Source organism: Galeopterus variegatus, unplaced genomic scaffold, assembly GCF_000696425.1.
Source record: "Galeopterus variegatus unplaced genomic scaffold, G_variegatus-3.0.2 Scaffold15938, whole genome shotgun sequence".
Classification (NCBI taxonomy): Eukaryota; Metazoa; Chordata; class Mammalia; order Dermoptera; family Cynocephalidae; genus Galeopterus; species Galeopterus variegatus.
Window position 1 is genome coordinate 5,817 of NW_007742049.1, and position 5,067 is coordinate 10,883.

At 35.7% G+C, this 5,067-nt stretch overlaps 1 pseudogene; it reads left to right on the plus strand.

The window, feature by feature from the left end:
* Window positions 1-1,337: 1,337 nt before the first annotated feature.
* Window positions 1,338-1,907, plus strand: LOC103582368 (annotated as a pseudogene).
* The last annotated feature ends 3,160 nt before the right edge of the window (window positions 1,908-5,067 follow it).

Genomic DNA, 5,067 nt, shown 5'->3' on the forward strand with positions numbered 1-5,067 from the left:
CACATAGACTAAGAGTGAAAGGATGGAAAAAGATTTACCATGCAAACAGAAGTGAAAAATGAGCTGGAGTAGCTATTCTTATATTTGACAAAATAGACTTTAAACTAAAATCCATAAAAAGAGATAATGAGGGCCACTACATAACGATAAAAGGATTCATCCATCAGGAAGACATGACAATCATAAATATATACACACCCAATGTTGTAGCAGCCAGACTGCTGTACGGCCAAGTAGCAGCCAGATTTATAAAGCAAACTCTATTAGACCTAAAGAAGGAAATAGACACTAACGCCATAATAGCAGGGGACCTGAACACACCCCTGTCAATATTGGATAGATCATCTAGGCAAAGAATCAGCAGAGAAACACAAGATCTAAACAATACTCTAGGCCAATTGGACTTGGAAGATATCTACAGAACGTTCCATCCAACAACCTCAGAATATTCATTCTTCTCATCAGCACATGGATCATTCTCCAGGATAGATCACATGTTAGGTCACAAATCAAGTCTCAACAAATTCAAAAAAATTGGAATAATGATATTTGAATAATATATTCTGTCAAATAAATAATTTTTAGGTAGTGAGTGTATTCATAATTATTGAAGTCATTGATACACTATTTTGAAATTTCAAAACAAAAGTCACTACAAATGACATGACTGCATATTTATAGTCTTCTCAATATGACCCTCAGTGAATTGAATGAGCAATATAGCTTTAAACTGTACAAAATGTAGATGATGTCTAATTCTATTTTAGTGATCTATGTTCATAGAGTATGCACATATTTAATTCCAAACTATGTTAATTATTAAAAACTTCTTTCACTTAAAAAAGTATGTTCAACTGCAAAGGATTTTGACTGTATTTGATACAGAGTCATTAGAGAAGTTACAGACTATAAATCTGCATAAATCTATTTCCAGCAAAACACAAACGAACAGATGAGGAATTCATAATCTTATGAAGCAATTACCTAATCTCTCTCTATAATTGTATTCATTGGAAGAAGTGTTATATAGTTACGTTTTTCAAGCCAATACAATATCATCATAAGGCAATATTTTAGGAACTGAGCCAAATATTTACACAAATTTAAGGTTAGATTTGAATGTATTGCTAGCCGTATGTGACAGACACGTATATTACAATATTATGTATTATTTAGCAACCCTATACATTATGTATTATACTCTAAATTGCGAGGCTGTGTAAAGGACAATTGAGAGAGCTTAATTATCTTGCTCAAGCATTTGGTGCTGTATTTGGCAGATATGGACTTCAAATGTTCTCCTTTTTCCAGTGAGTGGCCTAAGGTAATCTTTGAAAATGGTTTGCTATTCGCTTGATCCAGAAAACCCCACAAAATCAGGCAAATCAAGGGGTTCAAATCTTCGTGTTCACTTTAAGAGCACTCGTGAAATTGCTCGGGCCATCAAGGGTATGCATATCTGTAAAGCCACCAGGTATCTGAAGGATGTCACCTTACAGAAGCAATGTGTACCATTCAGGTGTTACAATGGTGCAGTTGGTAGGTGTGCCCAGGCCAAACAGTGGGGTTGGACACAGGGTTGGTGGCCCAAAAAGAGTGCTGAATTTTTGCTGCACATGCTTAAAAATGCATAGAGTAATGCTGAACTTAAGGTTTAGATGTAGATTCTCTGGTGATTGAGCATATCCAGGTGAACAAAGCACCCACGATGCGCCACCACACTTACAGAGCTCATGGTCGGATTAACCCATACATGAGCTCCCTTGCCACATCTAGGTGAGCCTCACTGAAAGGAACAAATTGTTACCAAACCAGAAGAGGAGGTTGCACAGAAGAAAAAGATGTCCCAGAAGAAACTGAAGAAACAAAAACTTATGGCTCGAGAATAAATTCGGCATAAAATAAATGCAAATAAAAGTAAGAGAAAAAAATGTTCTCCTTTTCGTTTCATCATTCATGTTTTTCCTTCCAAAAATGTCCATATAAAATTTGAAATGCCATGGAAAACCACATTTCCATATTTCATAAATTTGAATCAGTTTGACATAAGTCAGAAATGACAGAATCACTACCTCAAATTTTGCTTAGAAAAATCTCCACCACCACCACCAAGAAGTGATGTCTTGTGAGTATATCTGGCTAATTAAACCTAAAAGTTATAAAGAATGAAATAAATAATACAACATCATATATTTGATTCTGATTTAGGCAATTGGTACAAGGATTAACTAACTAATGTATAAATTAGTTGTATTTAATTTGTGGTGACAGGTGTATAGATTTTCACTGCAGGTATAAGCATATGAGAATGATTGCTAAGTCTAGATTCCTATATTTAAAATAAGAATTAGAAAATGTCTTCTTTTTTCAATTATCAATGTACATAAGTAAATCAGGCTTTCAGTCATGAACTGTGTTATTGCTCTAACCTTAAGTAGCTTATAGTGTTAGCACCTGAGCAAAGTATCAACAAAGATTTGAGTTCACAAAAATTTGTGATTCTTAAATATCAAGGAGGTTCTATGTTCAGAAAAATGTCACGTTTTTAAAATAATGGTGGCAGATATTCAGCTTAAAAAGAAAATATTTTACACTAAAAAATGACTAACAATGGAACATTTCTCAAAAGACATTTAAAAATATTCTGAACATTTAAAATAGGTTTTATATATCAAAATATGTCTTGACTATGAAAAATCCTTTTGATTTTTGTTTTCTTAACAGAAGGAAATGTTTTTTAGCTGCTATTTATAAATAGACATGACAGCTTTAGCAGAAGCATTTAATAATTAAATGTTCCATTTCATTTAAGAAAACAGTCATTAAAGGCCATCTGAAGATAAAGAAAAAAAAACATAGGTCTTCCTTTATACACTGCCTTCATGAAAGTCATTATTATTAGCTTCCTCTTTGATTACTGCTTTATTGGAAAGGAAAGTTAAAGAAATAAGAAAGAAGAAAGAAAAGAGCATGTTTTGCTTGAGTCTGATTTATAGGATCAAACTAAAGTTTGAGAGTACAAAACCTTTACTATGCATTAATTCTGACAGTATTTTTCAAGTTAACAACTAATTAGTTAAATTAAAAAGAAAGCCCTATTTTAACCCTTAGTACTTTTCTGATACACAATCCGATTATATGTGTTTCCAGTCCTCAAAGTGTATATTTTCAAGCATGTGTTGACTCTTCACAGTGTAATCAGGAGTAGGGTTGTACTTACTGGACAAGGAAATGTTTTCCAGGATATGTTATCTCAATAACTTGTACCTTATGTAAAGATTAAGAAGATTATCATGAAAGCCTTTCAAAAACATTTTTATTATTTTTATTTATAATATATTATTACTTATAGTTACAGCTACTACCGTGTGCTAGGAACTGAAGCAGACATTCTTAAAAACCCCATCAGCAGCTCTCCCATAAACAGTACCTATGCAGCCTTCTACGTATCGTTCATTTATTTACTCATGAATATTCCTTACAAACTGTTCAGGACCTATTTTACAATCTGGACGTACCAGAGGGATAAAGTCATTAAATTCACAGAGTTCAGTATTTATATGTAGACAAAAAGATAAGCACAGCGTCCAGTGCGGTCTTTCTGTGGTCCACATAAGGACAGTCTCGAGCCTATCTCATCAACTTATACTCAACTTTGAGGTCCCAACTTTGATGCGATTTCTTTTGTAAAGTATTTTCTGACTCCCCAAGCACATGTTCACCACCAGTTTGGTGTCCCACATACTCCCTTTATAACTTGTACCCTTATATAATACTTATCAATTCTATTATAACAATCACCTATATGATTAGCTTTACCATTTAACCCAACTTACACTCACACTGCCCTAATTCTGAGTCTCTTTCTTGCTCCTGTGATATCTGCTCAACCATTAAGAGACATGCCTATGTCTAGCACCTATTGCTTCCTTACTTCTGCTACTTCTCCTAGTTCTGAAGTTTGGGAGATAATGAAGCCACTTGCAGTAAAGTCCACATTCTGTAGCCTAAAAGTGTTTCTAGTCTCTTTTGAGCCTCATCATTCACATGCAAGCAAAAAGCAGCTGGGCAGTAAGTAACTTGTCATTTTAATCATAGCATGGTATTTTATCTAAATTGAATTTAATCACAGCATCTTCTGGAGTCACCATACCAAACATTCTGACTTCTGTACAATTTGCCCAATCACATGTCTGGTTTTCCTGTGGTTAGATCACGCTTCCAGAAATAGAGTGTCTGAGAAAGGTGGAGGTATTCGTTTTCTATGCCTGTTGTAGTAAATTACCAGACACTTACTGGCGTAAACAAAAGAAATTTAATCTCTTACAGTTGTGGAGGCCAAAAGTCTGAAATCAGTATCACTTGACTAAAATCAAAGTGTTGGCAGGGCCGACTCACTTTGGGTGCTCCAGGTGATGGTAATCTGTCCCCGGCCTTTTTCAGCATCTGGTAACTGTTTGCATACATTGGCTTATGGCCACATCTCTCTCTGCTCCACAAAGAAGGAGACTCTTTGTGTCTGTGTCAAAACTCCCTGTCTCTCTCTTACCAAGACACATGTGATTGCATTTAGGGCTCACTTCAATAACCCAGGATAAATTCCTCCTCTGAAGATCATTACTTTGCTCCTATTTTTTGCCACATAAGGTAATATTCACTTATGCTGTATAAGACGTTATTCACGGATTCCAGGAACTAGGACATGGACCTATTTTAGGGGCCATCATTTAGCTCACTACAAGGAACATACATGGAAAAGAGATTCCACCTTTCTCAGACCAAAAGAGCTTCAGGAATGGAGTCTCTGGGTTAGAAAGATGCCTCAAATAATCCTACGCATAAGTTCACATTGATAGTGGGTGCTGCCCTTTGCTTACTCTAATCAACTGTCTTACATCCAAAGAGAGAATGTGTGGCCCGTCGTGATAGCGTGGGACTCCCCTACTGCCCATCAGCAACCACAAGACGGTACTCCCCTGCAAATGTGTGTTAAGCATGTACCTCAGCCAGGTCTAACTGATTCTTCTGTCAGTAGAAACCAGCTGCCGGCTTCCCAACCAATGTATT